The 15221-nt window shown below is 43.5% G+C and overlaps 1 protein-coding gene across 2 annotated transcripts in view; it reads right to left on the minus strand.

Moving 5' to 3' along the window:
* The window catches only part of PRDM15 (PR/SET domain 15), a 354917-nt gene that overhangs the window by 16034 nt on the left and 323662 nt on the right, over positions 1-15221 (minus strand). The window lies entirely within an intron of this gene.

Genomic DNA, 15221 nt, shown 5'->3' on the forward strand with positions numbered 1-15221 from the left:
AGGGGGAACAGAAAATGTGGGGGTACACAAGTGAGGGAGATGTTAGAAGGATGGGGAGAGGGAGGAGATGCTAGATGAAAGGGGAGGAGGAAAGAAGGAGGTGCTGGATGGGAAGATGGAGTGAGAAGGATGGATGAGTGGATTGTGGGGGGGGGGAGGATAGAGTTAGTGAAAGACTTGGGAATAAGAAGAAGAGGAATAAGAGAGCTGGGGTAAAGGAAATATATGGAAACCTGCAGGTAGATGCACTAAATATAGGGAAATTGAAGAATGGATAGAAAGAATTTATTAAATCTGAACAGAGTGGCAGAAAAATAAATTGAAGAAAGCTGAAAGGAAAAGAAGGAAAGTGAAAAAAATGACAAGAGTTAAAAGAAGATGGAGGAAAGCGAAAACCAGAGCTCAGACCAACATAATTAGAAAAATAAAATAACTAGACAACAAAGGTAGAAAAGATAACTTTATTTTCTATTTCATCAGTAGAATATGTCAGTTTTTGGAATGCCCATTTCAAATCTCTGCTGATCAGAGTTTGGGGGTACCTGGATGAAATTTGTTCAACTTAGGCGGTACTTGCCTTGAAGAAGTTGAGAAATACTGTGCTAAAGGGATTGGTTCTTTTCAACATTTTTGTAAATAATTTGTGGAAGGACTGTCAGTCTGACAGTGTCAGGAAAAGATTGCCTTTTTGTAAATGACACCAAAACCTACAAAAGGATAGATGCCATGGAAGATGTGAATTGCATAGGGAGGGGATTTAGTAAAGCTTGAAGAATGGTCTAGAGAATTTGGCAGCTAAACCGAAAGCTAAAAAATGTAGTCTTAGGCACAACGCCCAAAAAAGTGGCTTGAGAAGGCTAAGTCATCCCAGCACCAATTGCAACCTTACCCCCCTCCCCCATTCCCTCACTGCCTCCTTTGCTGAAACAAGGCTGCCCTGTGAACTTCTAAAAGCTAAGTTACTCAGCATTTCATATTCTGCTCTTTTAACTGGTTTTCAGCATTATATCTGCTTAATTTCTCTTCTCCTCCCTGTTTCTTACTAAAAAAAAATATAAAAAAACACAAAAAAAATAAACCCTTCTCTTTCCTCTGTTAAATCTTATTTCCTCTTTCACTTTCCCTTCATAGGAATAAGGGTAAGACTTATTATAGTCCCCACCAACCCCAGGGACCACTATTCATATATAGAGACCCATATAATCAGGACTTCACAACCAATCAAGATGACCTTTATTCTATGCAATCACTGTGGTGCTTTAATTCCAAGACATACTATTTGGAGGCTTAAGGCTTGCCCCATCTGTCTTCAACTTGCCAGTATTAAGGAGGAGCTCGGCAAACTTAAACAGGAATTGTATACAATTAAAGCAGCTTCCATCACTCATACCAACTTACCACCTCTACCTCAAAGAATAAAACAGCCCAGGAATAAATGGGTCACAGTAGGCTCAGGAAGACTGCGACATGTAACACAGAAACATCCACCTTCACTAATATTACCTCTACAGAATTCCTTCGCTCCACTAGTGCACTGCGATACTCAGGAAAACAGAAGGGAGGTGGGACTGGAACCAATGAAGGTAACTCAAGAGAACAAGCGCACCCTAAGTACAAATAAAAGCCAAAAACAGAAAACTATTACTGTTGGGGGATTCCATCATCAGAGGCATTAACCTTGGAACACAGGGCAAGGAGACCAAAATAGTGAAATGTCTTCCAGGATCCTCAGCTACCAGGAGTTCAAGACAAATATTGACTATAATTAAGGAAGAAACTAAGGATTTTAACACTGATGTTGTTATCCATCTGGGAACAAATGACCTGGCCAACAACTCCACACTTGCAGCACAGAAAGCTTTTCGGGAGCTTGGTGAGGGCGTGAAACCTTTTGTAAAGACTTTAGCTTTTTCTGAAATACTGCCTGCATATGGAAAGGGAGAGCAAAGAGTGAAAAACACAGAGGACTTCAATAGATGGCTCAGAGCCTGGTGTCATCAAGAAGGCTTCAGGTACATAGGAGGATGGGGAAATACATGGAAGGACAAGAAGCTATATTGCACTGATGGGCTACATATTACTACAGCAGGAAAAAGAAACCTTGCAGAGAAATTTAGACAATATTTTTCTAGGCATTTAAACTAGAAGGTGGGGGTGGTGTTTGTACGAAGGACAATTATAGAGACCACCCCCGGCAAAAGAAAAGATGTGATAGTAGTAAAGGCTGCAACATAAGCAATATCAGCAACTCATTTCTTACTATTGCAACGGAAAGTGAAACGACACAAAAATCCATACGAAAAAGGAGATTATCACTGAAAAATAGCTGGAAAGCGATGACCACAAATGCTCGCAGTCTAAGCAACAAAGTTCATGATCTGCAAGCCCTGATATTAGAGGCAGATCTAGATATTGTTGCTATCACAGAGACATGGTTCAGTGAATCACATGGATGGGATGCAAACATACCGGGATATAATCTTTTTAGGAAGGACAGAGATGGTCATAAAGGTGGAGGAGTAGCTCTCTATGTAAAGATCAATATCCAAGCGACCGAAATGCAAGGGACCTGGGGAGAGGAAGAAGCGATATGGATTATTCTGAAAAGAGAAGATGGAACTTCTATCTACGTGGGTGTAGTCTACAGACCTCCGACTCAATCGCAGCAAATTGATAAGGATCTGATTGTGGATATCCAAAAGTTTGGAAGGAAAGAGGAGGTTCTGCTGTTGGGAGATTTCAACCTGCCGGATGCGGACTGGAATGTTCTGTCTGCGGAATCGGAAAGAAGTAGGGAGATTGTGGATGCCTTTCAAGAGGCTCTGCTCAGACAAATGGTGACGGAACCCACAAAGGAAAAAGCGATATTGGATCTGGTCCTCACAAATGGAGAGAGTATCTCTAATGTTCGAGTGGGTGCTCACCTGGGTAGTAGCGATCATCAAACGGTTTGGTTTGATATAACGGCTAAAGTGGAGAGCGGCCGCACAATACTTAAAGTCCTAGATTTCAAACGTACGGACTTTAATGCAATGGGAAAGTACCTGAAGAAAGAGCTGTTAGGATGGGAGGACATAAGAGAAGTGGAAAGACAGTGGTCTAAGCTGAAAGGAGCGATAAAAATGGCTAAGGACCTTTATGTGAAGAAAATCAATAAAAACAAGAGAAAAAGAAGCCGATATGGTTCTCCAACCTAGTGGCTGAGAAAATAAAGGCGAAAGAGTTGGCGTTCATGAAATATAAAAAAACCCAAGAAGAGGAAAGCAGAAAGGACTACAGGGTGAAACTGAAAGAAGCCAAGAGAGAGATACGTTTGGCGAAGGCACAGGCGGAAGAATAAATGGCTAAAAATGTAAAAAAGGGAGATAAAAATTTTTTCAGATATATTAGTGAAAGGAGGAAGATATAAAATGGAATTGCTAGGCTAAAAGATGCTGGGAACAAATATGTGGAGAGTGATGAGGAGAAAGCAAATGTGCTAAACAAATACTTCTGTTCTGTGTTCACAGAAGAAAATCCTGGAGAAGGACCGAGATTGTCTGGCAAAGTTACACGAGAAAATGGAGTAGATTCTGCGCCGTTCACGGAGGAGGGTGTTTATGAGCAACTTGAAAAACTGAAGGTGGACAAAGCGATGGGACCAGACGGGATCCATCCCAGGATACTAAGGGAGCTCAGAGAGGTTCTGGCGAGTCCTATTAAAGACTTGTTCAACAAATCTCTGGAGACGGGAGTGATTCCTGGGGATTGGAGCAGAGCGGATGTGGTCCCTATTCATAAAAGTGGTCACAGGGATGAAGCAGGAAACTACAGGCCGGTGAGCCTCACTTCAGTTGTTGGAAAAATAATGGAAGTGTTGCTAAAAGAAAGGATAGTGTACTTCCTTGAATCTAATGGGTTACAGGATCCGAGGCAACATGGCTTTATAAAAGGTAAATCGTGCCAAACGAACCTGATTGAATTTTTTGATTGGGTGACCAGAGAGCTGGATCGAGGACATATGCTAGATGTAATTTACTTGGATTTCAGCAAAGCCTTTGATATAGTTCCTCATAGGAGGCTGTTGAACAAACTTGAAGGGCTGAAGTTAGGACCCAAAGTGGTGAACTGGGTCAGAAACTGGCTGTCGGACAGACGCCAGAGGGTGGTGGTTAATGGAAGTCACTCGAAGGAAGGAAAGGTGACTAGTGGAGTCCCTCAGGGTTCGGTGCTGGGGCCAATCCTATTCAATATGTATGTGAGTGACATTGCTGAAGGGTTAGAAGGATAAGTGTGCCTTTTTGCAGATGATACCAAGATTTGTAACAGAGTAGACACCGAAAAGGCAGTGGAAAACATGAAAAAGGATCTGCAAAAGTTAGAGGAATGGTCTAATGCCTGGCAACTAAAATTCAATGCAAAGAAATGCAGAGTAATGTATTTGGGGATTAATAATAGGAAGGAACCGTATATGCTGGGAGGAGAGAAGCTGATATGCACGGACGGGGAGAGGGACCTTGGGGTGATAGTGTCCGAAGATCTAAAGGCGAAAAAACAGTGTGACAAGGCAGTGGCTGCTGCCAGAAGGATGCTGGGCTGTATAAAGAGAGGCGTAGTCAGTAGAAGGTGTTGATGCCCCTGTACAGGTCATTGGTGAGGCCCCACTTGGAGTATTGTGTTCAGTTTTGGAGACCGTATCTGGCGAAAGATGTAAGAAGACTTGAGGCGGTCCAGAGGAGGGCGACGAAAATGATAGGAGGCTTGCGCCAGAAGACGTATGAGGCGAGACTGGAAGCCCTGAATATGTATACCCTAGAGGAAAGGAGAGACAGGGGAGATATGATTCAGACGTTCAAATACTTGAAGGGTATTAACGTAGAACAAAATCTTTTCCAGAGAAAGGAAAATGGTAAAACCAGAGGACATAATTTGAGGTTGAGGGGTGGTAGATTCAGGGGCAATGTTAGGAAATTCTACTTTACGGAGAGGGTAGTGGATGCCTGGAATGTGCTCCCGAGAGAGGTGGTGGAGAGTAAAACTGTGACTGAGTTCAAAGAAGAGTGGGATGAACACAGAAGATTTAGAATCAGAAAATAATATTAAATATTGAACTAGGCCAGTTACTGGGCAGACTTGCACGGTCTGTGTTGGCCGTTTGGTGGAGGATGGGCCGGGGAGGGCTTCAATGGCTGGGAGGGTGTAGATGGGCTGGAGTAAGTCTTAACAGAGATTTTGGCAGTTGGAACCCAAGCACAGTACCGGGTAAAGCTTTGGATTCTTGCCCAGAAATAGCTAAGAAGAAAAAAAAAAAAAAAAAAATTTAAATTGAATCAGGTTGGGCAGACTGGATGGACCATTCGGGTCTTTATCTGCCGTCATCTACTATGTTACTATGTTACTATGTCTTCCCAGGATCTGTGGTAGCTAAAAGCCTAGAAAAGAGCCAAGGGGGCCATTGCCTCTGTGCATACAATTGCTGACTCTGCTGCTTTTATCCCCTTTGACATAGATGTCCTGTTTTAGAGAGGCAGGTCCAACAGAGTCAGCAGGAGCATGCACAGAATCAAAGGCCTCATACCTTTTTTTTGTTTTTGTCACATAGGTCCCAGAAGTGGAGTAGTGGGAGGTGAGAGTAAAGAAAACAAGATGCTGTGGCAGGGGAGGGGAACAAAAGATGCTGGACTGGGGACAACAGATTCTGGATTATAAGAAAGGGGAATGTAATGGCTTTGGATATGAATAAACATGTGGATAAAGGTGAGCCAGTTGACGTAGTATATCTAGATTTTCAGAAAGCTTTCAACAAAATTATAGGATAGGAAGTAATGTTCTATTGTGGATTAGGAATTGGTTATTGGACAGAAAACAGGATTAAATGGCCATTTTTCTCAATGGAGGAGGATGAATAGTGGAGTACCATAGAGATCTGTACTGGGACTGGTTCTATTTAACATAATTATAAATGATCTAGAAATCGGGTTGAAAAATGTGGTGATTAAATTTGCAGAATGCTGCTACTATTTGTGCTTTTGCCAGGTACTTGTGACTTGGATTGACCTCCATGAAGACGGGATACTGGGCTAGATGGACCACTGGTCTGACCCAGTAAGGCTATTCTTATGTTCAGATGACTCAAATCTATTTAGAGTTGCAAGAACACATGCAGATTTTGAGAAATTACAGGAAGACCTTAGGAAATTGGAAGACTGGGCATCCAAATAGCAGATCAGATATAATGTGTACAAATGAAAAGTGATGCACCTTGGGAAGAATAATCCAAATCCAACCTTACGCAAGGGTTCACCTTAGGGGTCAGCACCCAAGAAAAAGATCTTAGGTATCATCGTAGACAATATGCTGAAATCTTCCACCCAACATGTGACCAAAAAAGGAAACAGGATGCTAGGAATTATTAGGAAAGGGATGGTAAATAAGACCAAGAATATTATAATACCTCTGTATTGCTCCATGGTGTGATATCATCTTGAGTACTGTGTTGTCATATCACAAAAAAGATATAGCAAAATTAGAAAAGGTTCAAAGAAGAAAGATTAGGTTCTTAATCGATAATCTTCTTTCTTGGTGATGTGTCTAGTAATCCCAAACGTTAGGGTTATGCATCTGAACCTGCAAGTTGCTTGTAGAATTATATCACTCATCTTTCAATTCTGCCACTTTCCCAGTAGGTTTGCCCCTTAGTTTGTACAAAAGCAGTCAAGAACCACTGTAGTAGAAGACATCACCGGAAGGAGGGCAGCGGGAGAACTCCCCAACATTATACTTCTGTTCTGCTCTGAAAAAAGTATAACATTATCAGAATTATACAAAACAGCGTAAAACCTGCACCAACAATTATGGAGCTTGTAGCTACTTGCATATCCCGCAAAGAAGCTGAAACTCAGATATGATATCCTTTTTTTTTTTAACTTTGTTTTCAGCTTAGCTGAGCGACAGAGAAATTCTTCACAGTTAGACAAAGAATGAAATTAAAACCAAACGCAGGTGAAGCCCACTCACAGGGAATGGCTTCAGGACTACTAGACACACCTACAAGAAAGAAGATTATCAAGGTAAGAACCAAACTTTCTTTTTAGTGCAATGTGTCTAGTAGTCCTGAACACTAGAGACGTACCAAAGCAGTTCTCTGAGTCTAGGGCCTGTCTTTAATACTGAGGACCCAAAAGCGACGTCCTTCCTGGCTGCTACATCTACTCTATAGAATGTGGTAAAAGTAGGAAGAGTAGACCATGTCGCTGCTCTACAAATCTCCATGGGTTGGGGGGGAAGGGATCCACCTGAGCCTCTACCCATGAGGTAGTCATGCCTCTGGTGGTGTGTGCCTTCAACACGATCAGAGGCTGCTTACTACAGCCCACATATATGGAGGAAATTGTCATTTTAATCCATCTGGAGACTGAGGTCTTGGACACAGACTTGCCTTTCTTAGCATGACTGGTCAGAACAAAAAGGAGATCAGAGATTTGAAACTCATTGGTAACTTTGAGGTAGTGAAGAAGCATTCTCCTGATGTCTAGCAAATACAACATTCTGTCCTTTTCCTTTGACCCTGTAGGCTGAAAGGTGGGCAAACAGACTTCCTGATTGACATGGAAGGCAGAAACTACTTTTGGTAGGAAGGAAAAAACCATGTGCATGCTTCCTTAATCTTAAGAAATGGCTCCATGCAAGAGAGAGCTTGTAACTCAGAAATTAATCTTGCTGATGTAAGTGCTACCAAGAACACCATCTTGACCGTCATATCTAAGAAGGAAGCCTCCTGTAAAGGCTCATATGAATCCCTACAGAGACCTTGCAAAACGGTTTTAAGGTTCCAGGATGGGAATGATAGATGCACTGTAGGGCACAACCTGAGAGCCCTTTTAAGGAATATTTCCACATCTGGGTGAGAGGCCAGAGATGCTCTCTGTCCCTGAGCTTGGAAATATGAAAGGCCTGCTAACTATACTTTCAGCCATCTGACCGACAGGCCCTTCTCAAGTCTTTCTTGCAAAAATTCCAAGACTATCAGAGATCAGAGTTTGTATTGGTCCTGCATTGATAGTAGCACACCACTTTTGGATGTCTTCTAGACCTTGGCTGCCACCATCGAGAGCTTCTTGGCTCTAAGCAGAGTGTCTGCCAAATGAGATAATCGGCTTGAACATTCTCCACTTCTGAAACGTGTGCAGCTGAGAGCACCTGCAGATGAGCTTCTGCCCACCAAAATAGGAGATGAGCCTCTAGATGTAATGAGGCATTCCCTGTGCCTTCTACTTCCGTTGATGTAGGCCACCACTGTCTCATTGTTCGAGAACATCCTGAGTGCCTTGCTTTGCAGGGATTTCTCCAGGGCCTGCAATGCCAGTCAAATGGTTCTGAGTTCCAGGTGATTTATGGACCTCTTTGCTGGGTCAATGATCAATGACTCTGAACTAGGAGTCTGCTGCAATGACCCCTCCAAACCATAAAGGCTGGTGTTGGTTGACAGGATCTCCCAGGAGGATATATAGAGTGGCATGCCCTTTAAGAGGGAAGCTATCTGGAGTGGCAAGCCCTTTAAGAGGGAAGCTATCTGTAGTTACCACCATAAGCTGTTCCTTGCTTCTCTGTCCATGGAAGCAGTTGCTGAAGCGAATCTGAGGAGACCAGCAGGGAAATACTTTTAAAACCAATAGGAGGAAATTTTTTTTCACTCATAGAATAGTTAAGCTCTGGAATACGTTGCCAGAAAATGTGGTAAGAGCAGATAGCGTAGCTGGTTTTAAGAAAGGTTTGTACAAGTTCATGGAGGAAAAGTCCATAGTCTGTTATTGAGAAAGACATAGGGGAAGCCACTGCTTGCCTTTTATCAGTAGCATAGAATATTGCTACTCCTTGGATTTTGGCCAGGCACTAGTGACCTGGATTGGCCACCGTGAGAACGGGCTACTGGGCTTGATGGACCATTGGTCTGACCCAGTAAGACTATTCTTATGTTCTTATGAGTCTTGAAGGGGTCTCATGTGGCCCCTAGCTCCTAAAAACCAAAGCAGGCTAGCTAACAGGCACCCACTGGGATCGGCTTGTCAGCTGCAGAACGAAGTCTGTGTGTTCTCAATGCAGGCAGAGCTTAAGAATCACTTCGAGCACAAAGAAATCCCAAAAAGGGGACGATAACACCAAATAAAATAAGAAAAAGGGGAGAGCAGAACAGAAACACTCCTTCAAGTACGTGTGGAAAAGGGAAAAACTGTAGTTGGTGCTATAGCTCCCAGTGAAGTACAGGAGAGTCACAGAAAAAAATACGAAGTGGATTCCTCTGCATGTGTCACACGAACATTGGGATATAACCCACTTGTCTAGAATGTCTCACCTATTGCACTGGAATAGTGGTTAGCATAACTGGGTTTAAAAATATTTGAACAAGTTCCTGGAGAATAAGACTATAGTCTGCTATTTAGACAGACATGGGGGAAGCCACTGCTTGCTCTGGGATTGGTAGCATGAATGTTGGGTTGGTCACTATTAGAAACAGGATACTGTGCTAAATGGACTATTGGTCTGACTCAGTATGGCTATTCTTATGACAGAGAGTATGTTGGCTTAGGGGAGGGAAAATGAAAGCTAGGGACACAAAAGTGTGTGTGTTGGGGGCTTGAATAGGGTGATGGGAGATGCTGGGCATAGGGGTGGATATGGTGAGATGCAGGATCCAGGAGGAGGATTAGTGAGTCAGAGGAGTGATGCAGGATGTGAGGGAAAGAGAATGAGAGACAGAAGAGATGCTGGATGGAAATGGAGGGAAGAAAGGAGATGCCAGATGGAAAGGAGGTTGGGGAGGAGAGAGTAGATGCAGAATGTAAGGGGGAAGAGAGATGCCAGATGGAAGAGGTGATGAAATGAAGGGAGAGGGAAAAGTTAGAGAAAGATTTTGGAATAAGAGAAAGGGCTGGAGGGAGAAAAGATATAAAGCTGTGAATCAAATAGTAATAAAAGAGAGATTAAAGTGAATAATAAGAAGAATGTTTGAAATCTAAGTGAGAAGAGGTAGAAAAATAAATGGATAAAAGCTGAAAGCAAAATATTGGTGTTGACAATATGAAGAAGACAGGAGAATAAAATGGCAAATGGATAAGAAAACCTGGAAAAAGAGTTAAGAGAAGACAGAGGAAATCAGAAACCAGAGACTGGGACATGCATGACAATAAAATTAAAAATAATTGAGGCTGTGACTTGGGAGATAGAGTTTAGTGTTTTAATAGCAAATTCTATTTCATATTAGCATTTTAGGAAATTGCTTAAAACTTTTTTGTTTAAAAAATTCCTGTTAGCATAATTGTGTATACAGTACTCCCCCGATATTCGCGGGGGTTCCATTTCAGGAACCCTCGTGAATTTTGAAAAACCACGAATACGGTTTTTCGCCTGTCAAAAGGCAGGAGAGGGCAGCTGGAGTGCCGGCGTGTGAAGAAAATCACTTGCGGTATGCTCCGACCGCCTCTTCCTGTTACTAAAGTAAGGCTGCACCAATCAGGAGCTGTTTTGACACGCAGCTCCTGATTGGTGTAGCCCGATTTTAGTACAGGAAGAGGTGGTCGGAGAATACAGCGAATTAGTGAGTCCACGAGCCACAAATTTGTGGGGGGGAACACTGTACTCACTGTGTATGTACAGTTTTTCTTAATGTTAACCACACTGAACTGGAAGGTACGTATGCAGTATACAAATACATTTTTATGTTAGACTATGCTCCACACTATAACTGGGAAAAGCCACAAAGAAAAAAGGTGGAGCAAGCGTCACTCAGGACCTATAAAGCAATTCTGTCATACCATAACAACACAAACTTTCAGGAGTCATACAACAAGAGTCTACTAGGAAAAGGCAAGGCTTAAACATTTCAATGGGCCCTAGAACATCAATAGACATATTGAGATAGTAAACAAGCCAAATTATTACAGAATGATTCTACAAATATAGGCAGGATCCAATTCTACAACTAGGCCTCCCTTTAGACTTCCCAAGGATGAGCAGTAACAGCCTATGTTATAATGGCATCTGGGTACACAAATTCTGTTATAGAATATTAGCGTAAGCCAGTATCAGTGCTCCTAACATTCATATGGCTGCAGTTACACCTGTCATAGAGCTGGTGTAATACAGGTGCTTAAATTTTGTGGCATGAAATTACTGACAGCTTCACTCATGCTGCGTCCTTATGAATGCCCCCCTTGAGTTTACACGCTAGGTAAGTTAGGCATGCCATTACAAAATAGCACTTAGGTGCCCTGCATGGAAATGTCACAGGTAAGTGTATATTTAGGGGTGTAGGTATCAACAAGATGTGTTATCACTAACTCATGCTGTTTTACCAACAGTCCCATTTTATGTAATGAGACCTAGTTACTAATAACTGGGGTTAATAGTAAAATATCTGTGTGGGCTACCATATATTAAGTTTCCTATTTAATGCACGTAAGTGCTATTATTCTAAATATTTACACATGCAAGAGGTATGTAAATGTGTCTACATTATAAAATAGCCATTTGATAGTAATTCTATAATGAGATGCCTACAACAGGCCTACTTGGTTGTGCTCTACAAACCACTCGCAAAAAATTCTGTTGGTATGACGTCGCATTGTCCTGTTGAAAGATCCCATCGGCCATAAGAAAGACTGTCAACATGTATGGGTGTAACTGATCGACTGAGAGTGCCTTCCAGAGGTATCAAGGGACCCAGACCATACAAGTAAATATTCCCTAGACCATAATGCTGCCGCCACCAGCTTTGTACTGCCCAACAATAGTTGCTGATACGCACTATCCATCCATTCGATGAAGCTCAAAACGTGACTCATTGGAGAAGGCAACCCTCTGCCAGTCTGTGCAAGTCCAATGTCGGTACTCCTGTGCAAATTGCAGCTGTGAGCATGGGTGCAGTCCCCAGCCATCTGCTACAGAGCCCCATTCGCAACAGGGTTCACTGCACAGTCATTTTGGACATACATCTGGAAGCCCATTGGTTCGTATCGATGGTGAGTTGCTCCATGGTAGCATGCCAGTCAGTCCATACCAACCTGCACAGCTGACGTTCACCTCTCAAATCGATGGCTTGTGCTACCCCACAGTAACCATGTTGGGTTGTCAAAAAGGTTCCATTTGTCCACTCAAGGTACACTTTAACCACAGCAGCCCGTGAACAGTTCAAAAACTCTGCCATTTCTGAAATTCTGCTGCCCTTGGCCCTGCAGCAGATGATCATGGAAATGTCACAGGTAAGTGTATATTTAGGGGTGTAGGTATCAACAAGATGTGTTATCACTAACTCATGCTGTTTTACCAACAGTCCCATTTTATGTAATGAGACCTAGTTACTAATAACTGGGGTTAATAGTAAAATATCTGTGTGGGCTACCATATATTAAGTTTCCTATTTAATGCACGTAAGCAAAGCAAAGCATGGAAGACCCATTTCAGAATTTTGAGTTCACACCAGCTGATGTTTACAGAGAATTGTCAGGACTCAAGGTGAACAAAGCCATGGGACCGGACAATTTGCACCCAAGAGTGCTCAGAGAGCTATGCGATATTTTGGCGGAACCGTTAGCCGTACTCTTCAATCTCTCCCTGAGAACGGGGAGAGTCCCCCTGGACTGGAAAACTGCCAACGTTGTTCCTCTACACAAGAAGGGTTGCAGAGCAGAGGCTGCGAATTACAGACCAGTGAGCCTCACATCAATAGTGTGTAAACTCATGGAAACCCTACTTAAAGGCAAACTGGACACAATACTGGATGAGGGGAATCTGAGGGATCCCTGCCAACATGGATTCACTAGGGGCAGGTCATGCCAGTCCAATCTTATCAGCTTCTTTGACTGGGTGACAGGAAAGCTGGACTTGGGAGAGTCTCTGGACATAGTGTACTTGGATTTCAGTAAAGCCTTTGACAGTGTCCCACACCGTAGACTATTAAACAAGATGAAATCAATGGGGTTAGGTGAGAAACTAACTACATGGGTCAAGGAGTGGCTGAGTGGAAGACTTCAGAGGGTGGTGGTCAATGGCACCCTCTCTGAGACATCGGAAGTGACTAGCGGAGTGCCGCAGGGCTCAGTCCTGGGACCATCCCTTTTCAACATATTCATAAGGGACTTGACCCGAGGACTACAGGGTAAAGTAGCACTGTTTGCCGACGACGCCAAACTGTGTAATATAGTAGGTGAAAGCAATCTCAAAGATAGTATGATGCAGGATCTGATCACATTGGAAAACTGGTCCTCAACATGGCAGCTGGGCTTCAACGCTAAGAAGTGTAAGGTCATGCATCTCAGTAGCAGAAATCCATGCAGAACATACACCTTGAATGGAGAAATACTAGCTAAGACTTCAGAAGAACCGGACTTGGGAGTGACATCAGCGCAGACATGAAGGCTGCCAAACAAGTAGAGAAGGCCTCATCCAAGGCAAGACAAATGATGGGATGTATCAATAGAAGCTTCGTCAGCCGCAAACCTGAAGTCATAATGCCACTCTACAGAACGATGGTGAGACCTCATCTGGAATACTGTGTGCAATTCTGGAGGCCACATTACCGGAAAGATGTGCTTCGAGCTGAGTCGGTCCAACGGATGGCCACTAGGAAGGTCGCTGGACTCAAGGGTCTCTCGTACGAAGAAAGACTGGGCAAGCTGCAACTCTATACCCTAGAGGAGCGCAGGGAAAGGGGTGACATGATCGAGACATTCAAGTACGTCACAGGTCGTGTAGAGGTAGAAAACGATATATTCTTTCCCAAGGGACCCTCGGTCACAAGGGGGCACCCGCTCAAACTCAGAGGAGGGAAATTTAGTGGTGACATCAGGAAGTATTTCTTCACAGAAAGGGTGATAGATCACTGGAACAAACTTCCGGTGCAGGTGATCAAGGCCACCAGTGTGCTCGACTTTAAGAATAAATGGGACATCCACGTGGGATCCCTGCGACGGTCGAGTTAAGGAACTAAGTCATTAGCACTCAGACTTAATAGGGTGGGTAAATGGAGTGGGCAGACTTGATGGGCAGTGGCCCTTTTCTGCCGTCATCTTTCTATGTTTCTATGTTTCTATCATGCCTCTTTCAATGTCTGATAAATCATGATTTTTCCCCATGACATCCACGGTTACTATATTAGCGACTTGCTGACATCCCACCTTTTACTAAACCGCGATAGCATTTTTTAGTGCAGGGAGCTGCTCTGAATGTCCCGCGCTGCTCTCGACGCTCTTAGGCTCCCTGCGCTAAAAAACGCTATTGCGGTTTAGTAAAAGGGGGCCATAGTGCAAAATATAGACAGAAGATATAAATTTTCAAAACGGACACATTTTTATCACTAAATTGAAAATAAAATCATTTTTTCTACCTTTGTTGTCTGGTGATTTCATGAGTCTCTGGTTGCACTTTCTTCTTCTGATTGTGCATCCAATATTTCTTCCCTTCTTTCAGCCTCCTGTATGCTTCCTCACCTCCAGACCTCATTCCCTCCCCCAACTTTTTCTTCCTCTCTCCCTGCCCCCTCCCCTTTCTTTCTGTCTCCATGCCCCCTTTCTTTCTTTCTGTTTCCCTTCTGTCTCCCTGCTTGCCTCCTTTCTTTCTTTCTTTTTCCTTGCCCTCCCCCAAGCCACCGCCATCGGGGAACAGGCCTCCAAGCCACCTGCTGCCAAGTTGTGAGCTCTTCCTGCTTCCTGACATGGTAAACAGAAGCGCCGGGCCGACCAGCCTTTCCCATGACATCAATTCTAATGTTGGAGAAGAAGTTCCGGGCAAGCCAGGCAGCGATTGGCTGACCTGTAACTTCCTCTCCGACGTCAGAATTGACGTCGAAAGAACATAAGAACATAAGAACTGCCATCTCCGGATCAGACCTTCGGTCCATCAAGTCCGGTGATCCGCACACGCGGAGGCCCTGCCAGGTGTACACCTGGCGTAATTTATAGTCCACCATATCTTTATATGCCTCTCTTAAGGAGATATGCATCTAGTTTGCTCTTGAAGCCTAGGACGGTCGATTCCGCAATAATCTCCTCTGGGAGGGCATTCCAGGTGTCAACCACTCTCTGAGTGAAGCAGAACTTCCTGACATTAGTCCTGAACCTGTCCCCCCTTAGCTTCATTACATGTCCTCTAGTCCGGGTCAAATTGGACAATGCAAATAATCTTCTCTGCTCTATTTTGTCGATTCCTTTCAGTATTTTGAAGGTCTCGATCATATCCCCACGCAGTCT

The sequence above is a fragment of the Geotrypetes seraphini genome, chromosome 4 (assembly GCF_902459505.1).
Source record: "Geotrypetes seraphini chromosome 4, aGeoSer1.1, whole genome shotgun sequence".
Lineage (NCBI taxonomy): Eukaryota > Metazoa > Chordata > Amphibia > Gymnophiona > Dermophiidae > Geotrypetes > Geotrypetes seraphini.